The sequence below is a fragment of the Monodon monoceros genome, unplaced genomic scaffold (genome assembly GCF_005190385.1).
Source record: "Monodon monoceros isolate NGI ecotype Baffin Bay Population unplaced genomic scaffold, NGI_Narwhal_1 Super_Scaffold_14, whole genome shotgun sequence".
In the NCBI taxonomy this organism is placed as follows: Eukaryota; Metazoa; Chordata; class Mammalia; order Artiodactyla; family Monodontidae; genus Monodon; species Monodon monoceros.
In genome coordinates, this window is record NW_021703770.1 from 42,915,279 (window position 1) to 42,931,791 (window position 16,513).

At 39.3% G+C, this 16,513-nt stretch overlaps 1 protein-coding gene across 1 annotated transcript in view; it reads right to left on the bottom strand.

The window, feature by feature from the left end:
• Positions 1-16,513, bottom strand: part of NECAB1 (N-terminal EF-hand calcium binding protein 1) — a 284,871-nt gene that overhangs the window by 147,992 nt on the left and 120,366 nt on the right. The window lies entirely within an intron of this gene.

The window sequence follows — 16,513 nt, forward strand, 5'->3', positions numbered from 1 at the left end:
CTTGCACTGCTGGTGGGAATGTGAATTGGTTCAGCCACTATGGAGAACAGTATGGAGGTTCCTTAAAAAACTACAAATAGAATTACCATATGACCCAGCAATCCCACTACTGGGCATATACCCTGAGGAAACCAAAATTCAAAAAGAGTCATGTACCAAAATGTTCATTGCAGCTCTATTTACAATAGCCCGGAGATGGAAACAACCTAAGCGCCCATCATCGGATGAATGGATAAAGAAGATGTGGCACATATATACAATGGAATATTACTCAGCCTTAAAAAGAAATGAAATTGAGCTATTTGTAATGAGATGGATAGACCTAGAGTCTGTCATACAGAGTGAAGTAAGTCAGAAAGAAAAAGACAAATACCGTATGCTAACACATATATATGGAATTTAAGGGGAAAAAAAATGTCATGAAGAACCTAGGGGTAAGACAGGAATAAAGACAGAGACCTACTGGAGAACGGACTTGAGGATATGGGGAGGGGGAAGGGTAAGCTTTGACAGGGCGAGAGAGAGTCATGGACATATACACACTAACAAACGTAGTAAGGTAGATAGCTAGGGGGAAGCAGCCGCAAGGCACAGGGATATTAGCTCGGTGCTTTGTGACAGCCTGGAGGGGTGGGATAGGGAGAGTGGGAGGGAGGGAGACGCAAGAGGGAAGACATATGGGAACATATGTATATGTATAACTGATTCACTTTGTTATAAAGCAGAAACTAACACACCATTGTAAAGCAATTATACCCCAATAAAGATGTTTAAAAAAAAAAAAAAAAGGTTTGATATGACTAGAAATGTTTCAATCTTTTCAAAAAATGAAAAGAAAAATTCAGAGAAATAAAATGGTTACTTTGGAGAGTAGGAAAAATGATGGGTTTGGAGCATGTTTATACCTTTCTTTTTATGCAATGAAATGCATTATTAAGCATAATTCTGAACCTAGCATGCCTCATAAAATCCTTGATCTTTCTACTATTTCTAAAATTCAATCTTGAGGGCTTATTTCAAATATCACTTTGCTTTGAGAATTCAGTCTCTGTCATCAGACAGGCAGTATAAGAAAGGCAAGAAGAAACATTCCAGAAAATTTTTCAATACAGTGGAGAAAGCTTTATTAGTGAAAAATGAATTCTTCCCTTTTTCCTTTTTTTTTTCTTAAAATCAATATTGTATTTTCATCAAAATCCATTCAAGTGCTTGATATGGACATGAGGGGAAAATCAATTGTTTTGGAGTTTATATATATTTATGTTATTGGAAAGAGCAGAAATTACAAAAATTAAGCAAAATGTTAATTATAAGTGAAAAAAGAGGGAGGTTATTATGTGGAACCAAGACACATGGGATCTATTCCAACATTCTGAGGTACTATTAGCAATTATATGATGTTCTGTATTTTGTATGTGAGTTAGGGGAGGGAAAATAAATACTTTGTAGAAACATTTTGGACTTTGCATACATTTTATATCACCTATATCCAATATAATCTCTTCCATTCCACTGATTAATTTAACCATTCAAAAATATGGCTGGGTAGTGATCCTATATTTTAAAAAATCAGACTCAAAGAAAATCCATACAAATTTAAACATAATCACATATAAAAGTCTGCATACATGTGCTGAGCAATATATTCCCTCAATGGCCTGCTTATCCCCCTTCAGGGCCAGTACATGAACCTGTTTCACTGGTTTGCCTCATAAAATATCTCATTTTACTAAGATTTCTAAAACTCAATTTTGCAAGCTTATTTCAAATATTCTTGTTGCCATTGAGAACTTTGTCTTTGTCATCATGCAGGCAGCGTCCTTGTTTGTTTAGGCAGGTAATAATTATACATACAAGACATAACATTCAAAAGGTAAAATGGCATCTCCAGTGAAAAGTCTGTCTTCCTCCTACCTCAACTCCCAGCCACACAGCTCACTTCTGGTAGGGCATATATTATTTCCAGTTTCACGTGTATCTTTCCAAGAATATTCTTATATTAACTAACAAACTCATGAATATATTTTTTTCTTTTTTAATCAAAAAGTAGCATACTGTACAGGTTATTCTATATGTTGCTGAGTTAATGACAATGTATCTTGGACATCTTTCTTATCCATACATATAGTGTTGTCTCATTATATATAGTGTTGTCTCACTATTTTATTATTGGGTTTTCTACCAAATGAACGTACCGTAATTTATTTATAAAAGCCCTACTCAATGAGTATAACTGTTAAGACAGGCTACCTTCAAACTAACTGAAAGGTAATTTTACGTATAAAGAAGTCCCACATGAGTGCGCTCATCTCTAACTACTCCTCTTAAGTCCAAGCAATCTCCTCTCCAATTCATTGCTATCAGATGACATCCCATTCTCAGTATATAGTCTCATGTTTGAAACCTGGGTTTAAATCTGTACTGTGAGGCTGTATCTTGTAGCAGCAGAGAATCGGGAGATGTGAGTTTTTGCTTGGATCCACCGTTGACTAGATGTGCTACTGAACTTAAATAAGTTGCTTAGATTTCTAAGCTAGAGTTCCCTCATGTATAAATTAGGGATAGAAATAATTATACTTTCTCAACGGATTGTTTGTGAAGACTGAATAACCTAATATATATAATGCCTTTAGCCCCTTGCCTGGCACATAACTAGTATCCCCCAAAGTGGTAGCTCTCATTCCAAGGGACACTTAGATAATTATGCTTTAGCATACCAAAGGGGTGAAGGATTCTTAGTCATTTACCATGTACCAGCATTTCCTTTACCCTTAACCATATAGAACTGATTACCTATTATTAGGAGAGAATGACACCATTTTGAAGGACTAGGTCTTTCTATTTCCAGGTAATATTATATGATATTATGACAAGGGAAAGAGGATAAATGCATGAGATACTCTTTAGACTTTATATCTTTTCCTATGTCAGGGAAATTTTCCATGCTTGTTTATTTGCCAGAAGCTCAAATGAAGAAGAGAAAGGTGAAACTGTATGTCATCATTGCCAGTCACATTGGTTTACCTTGAGGGAGAGAAGTTCCTGTTTTCAGAGCTTGCCTGTGGGTGAACCTTTCCTTGACTGTGCTTCCTAAGATCAGAGAAGACATTGTGGGGAGTGTATTCAATTCTCCTTGGGCATAAAAACAGCTTCAACAGAGACCTCACCATCGTAGAAATCTGAAGAGCCAGTCAGGGTGAAACCTGATTGTTAATGCTATCTTGAACAGAAAATAAAGGGATTTGTAGAAACCCCTTTGGACTGACTGATGGCATCTTCTTAGAATTCTGAAATTTTTACTCATAAATGGAAGCTATTAATTAGTTCGAGATCTATAAGGAAGAAAAAAAATCATCCTTGATGCTTAATTTAAAAATTCTCCCAAAGCCTAACTTCTCTCATAATACTCTTCTACTAGCAGACATATTCCTACTTCCATTAGTTTTTCCTTCTCTTCCCTGGACCTGGAAAGACAACTTCCTTCCTCTCATATCATTATGTTAGGCCCTGCAATGCCCTGCGTGTGTTCCGTCTTCTTTACAATGCTGTTTTTGACCACTCCAGCCAATCTTTGACTTTCACTCTTCTGAACTGTCAACTGTCGTTCTTAGCCTTTTGTGCATACTGACCCTATTGAGAATCTTTAAAACCAGGAACCATCTCCAACTACTTAGCCATCTAGAAATGGCATATAAATATACACAAAACTAGTTTGGTACTTTGAGAACCCTCAAGACCTATCATTGAAATCCTAGGTTCTTAGCATTTTTCTCCAAATCAACCCACTTGGTACTGCCTTATATTGTTATTTAGCTGGTAAATGTAATGCATGTATTATCTCCCTCCTAGGTTAGTAAATTCTTGAGCACATGGGTAGTAAAATTCTTAACTTATTGGTATCATTCTCAGTGTTCTATAAATATCTCAAATAGAGGTGCCTCCCAGAAGGGAGGGGCATATCAGGAACAGCAATGGGTCATTGTGCAGTGATTCTCACCCTTGGCTGCACATTAGTATCACCTAGAAAGCTTTAAAAATACTGATGCCAAAGCCCTGCCACCGGTTCTTATTTATTTGGTCTTGGGTACAGCCTTGGCCTAGTAATTTTTTTAAAAGCTCCCAGGGTAATTCTAATAGGCAGACAATGTTGAGATCCACCAGTAGGTGATTAATAGTAAACTCTCCTGAATCAGACTGATTAGGTTTGAATCGAACTCTTACACATTGTAGCTGCATGATCTTAGCCAAGTTACTTAACTGCTCTGAGGCTCAGTTTACTCAACTGTAAAGTGAAGATAATGATAAATTTAGCCCTACAGGTTGTTCTGAGAATTAAAGGAGATAAATCTTGAAACATTTGACAGGGTCAGGCAAAGAGTAAGAACTCAATAGATATCAGATGCTACTATTACTTTAAATAATAAACATACACACACAGATACTTTGGTATACACCTCACAACAAAGACCTAAGTGCCTTACCCTCTTAGAAACAACACAGATGATTCCAATTTAATTATAAGTACCATCCTTCTAGCCATTATTCCCAGGAAGCTGTTTCCATGTTTTTGTGCTACAGCTCAGCTATATCATAAGATCCTGTTTCTAGGTGAGGCAGTAGAAACAGCAGAGAAAGCGCCAATGGAGAAAATAAGTGAAAGAAGCTGGGACAGGTACAATATAGACTGTAATGGTCTATCTGAGTTAGCATCCTTGACTTGATGATACCACAAAATGAACTTCAGCAGGTGTATTCACAGAGCATATGCCTTCATAGCACTCTCTGAGATTCCTTCTTTAAGCATTTTGCTGTGGGAGTTTGGCTTCAGGGGAGATTAATTCCTTGGGAACATTTTTGTGCAAATAATAATCCATGTATAACTGTTTTTCTCAGCTTCAAATGGTATTATATTTCAGGATAATTGCAAATTTGAACAGGCAAAGAAATAATATATTAAATACACACATCATTAGAAAAAACTGTGATCTTTGTTTCAGTTGGGTTGAATGATACTAGTTTCCTAATAGCTTTCTTTATAGATGCAATTTTAAAAATAAAATCAGGGACTTCCCTGGTGGTGCAGTAGATAAGAATCTGCCTGCCAATGCAGGGAACACAGGTTCAATCCCTGGTCCAGGAAATCTCACATGCTGCGGAGCAACTAAGCCTGTGCACCACAACTACTGAGCCTGTGTGCCTAGAGCCTGTGCTCTGCAGCAAGAGAAGCCACTGCAAGAAGCATGCGCACTGCAAAGAAGAGTAGCCCCTGCTCGCCACAACTAGAGAAAGCCTGTGCGCAGCGATGAAGACCCAACACAGCCAAAAATAAATAAAATTAAAACTTAAAAAAAAAATAAATAAATAATAAAACCAAGTATGGTTTTTAATCTTCTATCCCCTCCCCAAAAATCTTTAAAAAATACTCTAGGAAGTATCAGTGACGTGCTATGAATGAAAGAGCATGGCTTAGGAAAATTAGTCAATCATTCACAGCCTTAGTTTTTTCTGTTTAAAATGGTTAAGTGAGAGATGAGTGGGAAAGCATGTTATTATGAGAAAATTTAAATTTTGAAACTACGAAGTTCTGGTTTGATTCCCTGATCCATCCTTTACAAGCTATGTGACCCTTGAACTTTTGAAGGTCACATTGAACTTTTCAGGGCCTTGATAAGTGGTGGTAATTTAAAAGGAGGTAAAAGTATAAAACATTTAAAACAGTGCTTTGCAAAAAGTAGGAATTTGACAAATGTTAGCTTGTATTCTTCCTGACAAACATTCATTTAAGGTGAAATCAGATATTTCTCCACGATGCAAGTAAGGTATCCAGGAGAGACTTTAACGGATACATTTCTCTCAGAACACTCCTTCCCCAGCAGTAAAACTATAAACAACAACAACAAAAGTATATTCATTCATTTTAACTAAATGTAATGAAGGAGACACTGGATCCTGTGTACTGGGGAAGGAAAGAAATAAACACAATTAAAAACTAAATAATAATTTAATGATTTCAATGGAAAAAAGAGACTTGAACGCCACTAATAAGATATAGACAAAGTAACAAAACCCAAGATCTCCTGTTTCCTAATCCAGTGCTCTTTCCTCTGAGCTGTCCAATAAAGCATACATTGCGATTTTTATGGTGTTTCTGTATCATGTATTACATATTTATCAGCTCTCTGTATTTATGACAAATGATCTTTACATGATTCATTTTCCCTTCTCTCCAGGATTCCCTATCTGCTCCAGGCTGCCAGTTCCCCCGTCATCTTTGACATTGTGCCAGATTTCTTCAAGCTTAAATCTTCTTCCTATTCTCCATTAATTTATGACGTGCTTTGGGGAAATGTGCTGCTTTGTGCACAAAGACATATTTAAGTTATTGAAATGAATATCAAGGGGCATTGCTTATCCTATCCCTTTCTTACCTTACTTACCTTTCTTTTAAACCGTCTAGTTTCTCCCTTCCACATCTCCATTTCTATCTTCCTCTCTCTGTTCCTTTCTGACATCCATAAGAGAAAATTTAAATGATTTGAAGTGAATTAGCAACTACTTTGTTTGACAGGTCACATTGAATTCCCTTTTTCCTTGTATAATTTTGGCATATTAAATCAATTCTAGACTATAGTTTATTCTAGTCTCTTCTCTTTCTGCTTTGGAAGAGTCCAAACACAAAAGAAAATAATTTTATTACAAAGATGGAAATTATTACTACATGCAATGATCAACTATGGCTGTTTTGTTAAAAGCTTTATTAAAAATGAATAATACAGGGAAATTTTAACTTGTTTTTTGAGTATTCTACCATAAAATAACAAATCTGAGTAATAATCTAAATTATTCTAAGGATAAGTGGCCAAAGGTGGAGGCTTAAGAAGACCTTGAGCTCACCTCCACCATGTGTACACCAAAATTACAACTATTTGCAGAGCTACTATTGATGAGAAAGACTAAGACTAGAAAAGATCTTCTATAACTAAAGATGTAAAGAAGGAACTACAAGAAGATGGATATGAGGGGTGGAGACACAATATAGTCAAGACCCAATCCCTGAGTAAGTGAACCACAAATGGGAGGAGAATTACAATTGCAGAAGTTCTCCTCAAGGAACAAGGAGTCAGCCTCACAAAGAGCTCCCCATACTGGGAACTTTGCACCAGAAAGATGAACCCCCAAGAACACTTGGCTTTGAACGCTAATGGGGCTTATTTCCAGGAGAGTCAGAAGGCTGTGAAATAGGAACTACACTCTTAAAAGGGGCACACAAAAATCTCACATGTCCTGGGACCCAGGACAGAAGCAGTAATTTGAAAGAAGACTGGGACAAACCCACCTGCTGCTCTTGGACAGCCTCTGGAGAGACAAGAGGAAACCGGAGCTCATCCTGGGTATATAGACACTGGCCAAAGTCATTTTGGGGAGCTCATTCTACAATGAGGACACTGAGGCTGGCAAGTGCCCTTTTGGAATCCTCCATCTAGCCTATTAGCACTGGGATCTGGCCCCACTGACCAGCCTGTGGGCACCAGTACTGGGATGCCTCAGGCCAAGCAGGTAGCTAGGTGGGGACACAGCCTGAGATCCCCTGAGCCCTCAGCCACCCTGGAGCCCAGTCCAGTCCACCAGAGGGCCCAGAACCTGTCCCCTCATACTAGTTCACTGGCACTATCCCCAGGGCACCTGGAGCGACACAGCCAGCCACTGAGACCCCTCCTCACCCACCAGAGGGCTGGCACTATCTCCAGGATCAGCCTCACAAACCAGTGTGCAGGCACCAGCACCAGGACCATCTGGACCACAGCCAGGACAATCATCAGGCCAATACCAACTTTGGGATACCTTAGGCACCTCAGCCAGCTACCCATGATTCAACCCCACACACCAGTGAGCCAACACCAGCTTTGGGAAACCCAGGACCCTGCAGCCAGCCTTGTATGAAACTGGTCCTGCCCACCAAAGGATCAACTCCAGCTCCTAGACCCCCACGGCCCTGTAGCCAAGACCCCAGGACCTGGTCCACCAATCAGTGAGCTGGCAGTAGCCCCTGGACCCAAGAACCGCAACCCTGCCTACCAGCAGGCCAATACCTGCTCTAGGACAACTTGGACCACTCAGCCAGTCAACTAGAGACCCACCCTCACTCAACAGCAGGCTATGAGACAGCTATGAGACACCATGGACCCCACAGCTAGCAGGAACCACCCCACCAGCCAGCAGGTCAACAGTACACATGGGACCCTCAACCCCACAAACACTCACCCCAGAACTCAGTTCCACCCAACGGTGAGTCAGAAGTAGCCCTACTTGAGAAAACATTTGCAAATGATATGGCCAATAAACAATTAACGTCCAACATATATAAACAGCTCACACAACTCAACATCAAAAAAATAAACAACCCAATTAAAAAATGGGAGAAGAACTGAATAGACATTTTTCCAAAGACGAAATGTAGACATCCAACAGGCACATGAAAACACACTCAACGTTGCTAATTATCAGGTAAATGCAAATCAAAATAATCACGAGATATTACCTGACTCCTGTCAGAACGGCTTTCATCAAAAAGACCACAAATAACAACCACTGGCAAGGATGTGGAGAAAACAGAACACTGTTGGTGGGAATATAAATTGTTGCAGCCACGGTGGAAAACAGTATGGAAGTTTCTCAGAAAGTGAAAAATAGAACAACCATGTGGGAGACAACTTCAAGATGGCAGAGGATTAAGACGTGGAGATCACTTTCCTCCCCACAAATATATCAGAAACACATCTACATGTGGAACAACTCCTACACAACACCTACTGAATGCTGGCAGAAGACCTCAGACTTCCCAAAAGGCAAGAAACTCCCCTCATACATGGGTAGGGCAAAAGAAAAAACAGAGACAAAAGAATAGGGACAGTACCTGCACCTCTGAGAGGGAACTGTGAAGGAGGAAAAGTTTCCACACACTAGGAAGCCCCTACATGCAGAGAGGGGAGTGGCAGGGGGGAAGCTTTGGAGGCAGAGAGGAGAGCGCAGCAATAGGGGTGCAGAGGGCAAAGCGGAGAGATTCCCACACAGAGGACCAGTGCCAACCAGCACTCACCAGCCCGAGAGGCTTGTCTGTCCACCCCAGCAGGGGTGGGTGAGGGCTGGGAGCTGAGGCTTGTGCTTCGGAGGTCAGATCCCAGGGAGAGGACTGGGGTTGGCTGTGTGAACACAGCCTGAAGGGGGCTAGTGCACCACAGCTAACCAGGAGGGAGTCTGGGAAAATGTCAGGAACGGCATAAGAGGCAAGAGACCATCGTTTCGGGGGTCTTGAGGAGAGGGGATTCAGAGCACCGCATAAAAGAGCTCCAGAGGTGGGCGCAAGCTGCGGCTATCAGTGCAGACACCAGAGATGGACACAAAATACGAAGGCTGCTGCTGCAGCCAACAACAAGCCTGTGTGCAAGCACAGGTCACTATCCACACCTCCCCTCCCAGGAGCCTGTGCAGCCTGCCACTACCAGGGTCTCATGATCCAGGGACAACTTCCCCAGAAGAACACACAGTGTGCCTCAGGCTGTTGTAACATCACGTTGCCCTCTGCCACCGCAGGTTCCCTCCACATTCCATACCCTTCCCTCCGCCTGGCCTGACTGAGGCAGAGGCCCCTAATCAGCTGCTACTTTGACAGATGCCCTCAGGCGACTACACACGGAGGCGGGGCCAAATCCAAAGCTGAACCCCAGGAGCTGTGAGAACAAAGAAGAGAAAGGGAAATCATTCCCAGCAGCCTCAGGAGCAGCGGATTAACCCCACGATCAACTTGATGTACCCTGCATCTCTGGAATACCTGAATAGAAAATGAATCATCCCAAAATTGTGGCAGTGGACTTTGGGAGCAAATGTAGACTTGAGATTTGCTTTCTGCATCTAATCTGTTCTTGGTTTTATGTTTACTTTAGTTTAGTATTTAGAGTTTATTATCATTGGTAGATTTGTTTACTGAATTGGTTGCTCTCTTCCTGTTTTTCCTATGTATACATATGTATATATATTTTTCCTTTTTCTCTTTCTGTGAGTGTGTATGTGTATGCTTCTTTGTGTGATTTTTGTCTTGCTTTTACCTTTTGTCCTAGGGTTCTGCCTGTCCATTTTTTTATTATTTTTTTATTTTTTAAGACTATTTTTTATTTTAATAACTTTACCTTATTTTATTTTTTAAATTATTTCTTTTTTTCTCCCTTTTCTTCTGAGATGTGTGGCTGACACAGTCTTGATACTCCAGTCAGGTGTCAGGCCTGTGCCCCTGAGCTGGGAAAGCAGAGTTCAGGACATTGGTCCACCAGAGACATCCTTGCTCCATGTAATATCAAATGGTGAAAGATCTCCAACTCAATGCTAAGCCCCAGCTCCACTCAATGACCAGCAAGCTACAGTGCTGGACAACGTATGCCAAACAACTAGCAAGACAGGAACACAAAACTACCCATTAGCAGAGAAGCTGCCTAAAATCATAATAAGGTCACAGACATGCCAAAACACACCACTGGATGTGGTCTTGCCCACCAGAAAGCCAAGATCCAGCCTTATCCACCGGAACACAGGCACCAATGCCCTCCACCAGGAAGCCTACATAACCCACTGAACCAATAATAGCCACTGGGGGCAGAACAAACACAATGGGAACTACGAACCTGTAGCCTGCAAAAAGGAGAAAACAAACAGAGTAAGTTAAGCAAAATAAGAAGACAGAGAAACACACAGCAGATGAAGGAGCAAGGTTAAAAACCCACCATACCAAACAAATGAAGAGGAAATAGGCCGTCTACCTGAAAAAGAATTCAGAGAAGTGATAGTACAGATAATCCAAAATCTTGTAAGTAGAATGGAGAAAATACAAGAAACATTTAACAAGAAACTAGAAGAACTAAAGAGCAACCAAACAAGGATGAAAAACACAATAAATGAAATTAAAAATTCTCTAGAAGGAATCAATAGCAGAATAAATGAGGTAAAAGAACAGTTAAGTGCCCTGGAAGATAAAATAATGGAAATAACTACTGCAGAGCATAATAAAGAATAAAGAATGAAAAGAATAGAGGACAGTCTCAGAGAACTCTTGGACAACATTAAAGGCACAAACATTCAAATTATAGGGTTCCAGAAGAAGAGGAGAAAAAGAAATGGACTGAGAGAATATTTGAAGAGATTATAGTTGAAAAGTTCCCTAATATGGGAAAGGAAATAGTCAAATCCAGGAAGCAGAGAAACTCCCATACAGGAGAAATCCAAGGAGAAATACGCCAAGACATGTTAATCAAAATATCAAAACTTAAATACAAAGAAAAAATATTAAAGGCAGCAAGGGGAAAACAATGAATAACATACAAGGGAATCCCCAAAAGGTTAGCAGCTGATCTTTCAGCAGAAACTCTGCAAGCCAGAAGGGAGTGGCAGGACATATTTAAAGTGATGAAAGGGAAAAAACCTACAACCAAGATTACTCTACCCTGCAAGGACCTCATTCAGATTCGAAAGAGAAATTAAAACCTTCACAGAAAAGCAAAAGCTAAGAGATTTCAGCACCACTAAACAAGCTTCACAACAAATGCTAAAGGAACTTCTCTAGGCAGGAAACACAAGAGAAGGAAAAGACCTATAATAACAAATCCAAAGCAATTAAGAAAATGGAAAAAGGAACATACATATCGATAACTACCTTAAATGTAAATGGATTAAATATTCCAACCGAAAGACATACACTGGCTGAACGGATACAAAAACAAGGCCTGTATATGTGCTGTCTATAAGAGACCCACTTCAGACCTAGGGAAACATATAGATTGAAAGTGAGGTGATGGAAAAAGATATTCCATGTAAATGGAAATGAAAAGAAAGCTGGGATGGAAATAGATATTACATGTAAATAGAAATGAAAAGAAAGCTGGAATAGCAATTCTCATATAAGTCAAAATAGACTTTAAAATAAAGACTATCACAAGAGACAAAGAGGGACATTACCTAATAATCAAGGGATTAATCCAAGAAGAATATATAACAATTGTAAATATTTATGCACCCAACATAGAAGCACCTCAATACATAAGGCAAATACTAACAGCCATAAAAGGGGAAATCAACAGTAACACAATCATATTAGGGGACTTTAACACCCCACTTTCATCAATGGACAGATCATCTAAACTGAAAATAAATAAGGAAACACAAGGTTTAAATGATACATTAAACAACATGGACTTAATTGATATTTATAGGACATTCCATACCAAAACAACAGAATACATTTTCTTCTCAAGTGCTCATAGAAAATTCTCCAGGATAGATCATATCTTAGGTCACAAATCAAGCCTTGGTAAATTTAAGAAAATTGAAATTGTATCACGTATGTTTTCCAACAACAGTGCTATGAGAATAGATATCAATTACAGGAAATAATCTGTAAAATATACAAACACATGGAAGCTAAACAATACACTATATAATAACAAAGAGATCACTGAAGAAATCAAAGAGGAAATAAAAAAAAAAAAACCTAGAAAAAAATGACAATGAAAACACACAGACCCAAAACTGATGGGATACAGCAAAAACAGTTCTAAGAGTGGAATTTACAGCAATACAATCCTACCTCAAGAAACATGAAACATCTCAAATAAAAAAAACCTAACCTTACACCTAAAGCAATTAGAGAAAGAACAACAAAAAAAACCCCGCAAAAGTTAGCAGAAGGAAAGAAATCATATTGATCAGTTGAGAAATAAATGAAAAAGAAATGAGGAAACAATAACAAAGATTAATAAAACTAAAAGCTGGTTCTTTGAGAAGATAAACAAAATTGATAAACCATTAGACAGACTCATCAAGAAAAAAAGGGAGAAGACTCAAATCAATAGAATTAGAAATGAAAAAGGAGAAGAAACAACTGAAACTCCAGAAGTACAAAGGACCATGAGTGATCACTACAGCAACTATATGGCAATAAAATGGACAACCTGGAAAAAATGGACAAATGCTTAGAAAATTGCAACCTTCCAAGCCTGAAGCAGGAAGAAACAGAAAATATAAACAGACAAATGACAAACACTGAAGTTGAGACTGTGTTTAAAAATCTTAGAGCAAACAAAAGCCCAGGACCAGGTGGTTTCACAGAATTCTGTCAAACATTTAGAGAAGAGTTAACAACTACCCTTCTCAAACTCTTCCAAAATATAGCAGAGGGAGGAACACTCCCAAACTCATTCTACAAGTCCACAATTACCCTGACAATAAAACCAGACAAAGATGTCACAAAGAAAGAAAACTACAGGCCAATATCACTGATGAACATAGATGCAAAAATCCTCAACAAAATACTAGCAAACAGACTCCAATAGCCTATTAAAAGGACCATACAACATTATCAAGTGTGTTTTATCCCAGGAATGCAAGGATACTTCCATATAGGCAAATCAATCAATGTGATACATCGTATTAACAAATTGAAGGAATGAAACCAAATGAGCATCTCAATAGCTGCAGAAAAAGCTTTCGACAAAATTCAACACCCATTTATTATAAAAACCCTCCAGAAAGTAGGCATCGAGGGAACTTACCTCAACATAATAAAGGCCATATATGACAAATCCACAGCCAACATCATTCTCAGTGGTGAAAAACTGAAACCATTTCCTCTAAGATCAGGAAGAGGACCTCCACTCTCACCACTGTTATTCAGCATAGTATGGGAAGTTTTAGTGACAGCAATCAGAGAAGAGAAAGAAATAAATGGAATCCAAATTGGAAAAGAAGTAAAGCTGTCACTGTTTGCAGATGACATGATACTATAAATAGAGAATCCTAATGATGCGACTAGAAATTACTAGAGCTAATCAATGGATTTGGTAAAGTAGCAGGATACAAAATTAATGCACAGAAATCTCTTGTATTCATATATACTAATGATGAAAAATTTGAAAGAGACATTAAGGAATCAGCCCCTTTTATCATTGCAACAAAAAGAATAAAATACATAGGAATAAAGCTATCTAAGGATACAAAAGACCTGTATGCAAAAAATGATAAGACACTAATGAAAGTAATTAAAAATGATAGAAACAGATGGAGAGACATACCATGTTCTTGGATTGGAAGAATCAACATTGTGAAAATGACTATAATACCCAAAGCAATCTACAGATTTAGTGCTATCCCTATCAAACTACCAATGGTAATTTTCACAGAACTAGAGCAAAAAATTTCAGAATTACAATGGAAACACAAAAGACCCCGAATAGCCAAAGCAATCATGAGAAAGAAAAATGGAGCAGGAGGAATCAGGCTACCTGACTTCAGCCTATACTACAAATCTACAGTAATCAAGACGGTATGGTACTGTCACAAAAACAGAAATATAGATCAATGGAACAGGACAGAAAGCCCAGAGATAAGCCCATGCACATATGGTCAACTTATGTTTGATAAAGGAGGCAAGAATATACAATGGAGAAAAGACAGCCTCTTCAATAAGTGGTGCTGGGAAAACTGGACAGGTACATGTAAAAGATGAAATTAGAATACTCCTTAACACCATGTACAAAAATAAAGTCAAAATGGATTAAAGACCTAAATGTAAGGCCAGACACTATAAAACTCTTAGAGAAAAACATAGGCAGAACACTCTATGACATAAATCACAGCAAGATCCTTTTTGACCCACCTCCTAGAGAAATGGAAATGGAAACGAAAATAAACAAATGGGACCTAATGAAACTTCAAAGCTTTTGCACAGCAAAGGTATCCAAAAATAAGATGAAAAGACAACCCTCAGAATGGGAGAAAATATTTGCCAAGGAAGCACAACTGACAGAGAATTAATCTCCAAAATTTACAATCAGCTTATGCAGCTCAGAAAAAAAAAAAACCCACAACAACAACAATGTAATCTAACAATGGGCAGAAGACCTAAATAGACGTTTCTCCAAAGAAGACATACAGATTGCCAACAAACACATGAAAGGATGCTCAACGTCACTAATCGTTAGAGAAATGCAAATCAAAACTACGAGGTATCACCTCACCCCAGTCAGAATGCCCATCAACAAAAATCTACAAACAATCAGTGCTGGAGAGGGTGTGGAGAAAAGGGAATCCTCATGCATTGTTAGTGGTAATATAAATTGATACAGCCACTATGGTGAACAGTATGGAGGTTCCTCAGAAAACTAAAAATAGAACTACCATATGACACAGCAATCCCACTACTGGGCAAACCATCATTCAAAAATAGTCATTACCACAATGTTCATTGCAGCTCTGTTTACAATAGCCAGGACGAGTAAGCATCCTAAGTTTCCACTGACAGATGGATGGATAAAGAAGATATGGCACATATATACAATGGAATATTACTCAGCCATAAGAAGAAATGAAATTGAGTTATTTGTAGTGAGGTGGATGGGCCTAGAGTCTGTCAAACAGAGTGAAGTAAGTCAGAAACAGAAGAATAAATATTGTATGCTAACACATATATATGGATTCCAAAAAAAAAAGTTTCTGAAAAACCTAATGGCAGGACAGGAATAAAGATGTGGATGTAGATAATGGACTTGAGGGCACAGGGATGGGGAAGGGTAAACTGGGACGAAGGGAGAGACTGGCATCGACATACATACACTGAGAAATATAATATAGATAGCTAGTGGGAAACAGCCACATTGCACAGAGAGATCAGTTCGCTGTTTTTCGACCAGCTGAGGGGGTGGGATTGGGAAGATGGGAAGAAGTCGCAAGGAGGAGGAGATATGGGTATATACGTACATGTATAGCTGATTCACTTTGTTATAAAGCAGAAACTAACACACCATTGTAAAGCAATTGTATTCCAATAAAGATGCTTAATGAAAAAGAGAGAATAACCATATGATGCAGCAATTCCACTCCTATTTATACATCTGAAAAAAACAAAAACACTAATTCAGGAAGATACATGCAGCTCAATGTTCATAGCAGCATTACTTACAATTTCTAAGATACAGAAGCAACATAAGTGTCCATTAACAGATGAATGGGTAAATAAGATGGGACAGGAGAGAGGGGGAAGATGGCGGAAGAGTAAGACGCGGAGATCACCTTCCTCCCCACAGATACATCAGAAATACATCTACATGTGGAACAACTCCTACAGAACACCTACTGAACGCTGGCAGAAGCCCTCAGACCTCCCAAAAGGCAAGAAACTCCCCACGTACCTGGGTAGGGCAAAAGAAAAAAATGAAAAACAGAGACAAAAGGATAGGGACAGGACCCGCACCAGTGGGAGGGTGCTGTGAAGCAGGAAATATTTCCACACACTAGGAAGTCGCTTCGCGGGCGGAGACTGCGGGTGGCGGAGGGCGGAAGCTTTGAAGCCGTGGAGGAGAGCACAACAGGGGTGCGGAGGGCAAAGCAGAGAGATTCCCGCACAGAGGATCGGTGCCAACCGGCACTCACCAGCCAAGAGGCTTGTCTGCTCACCTGCCGGGGCGTGCGGGGCTGG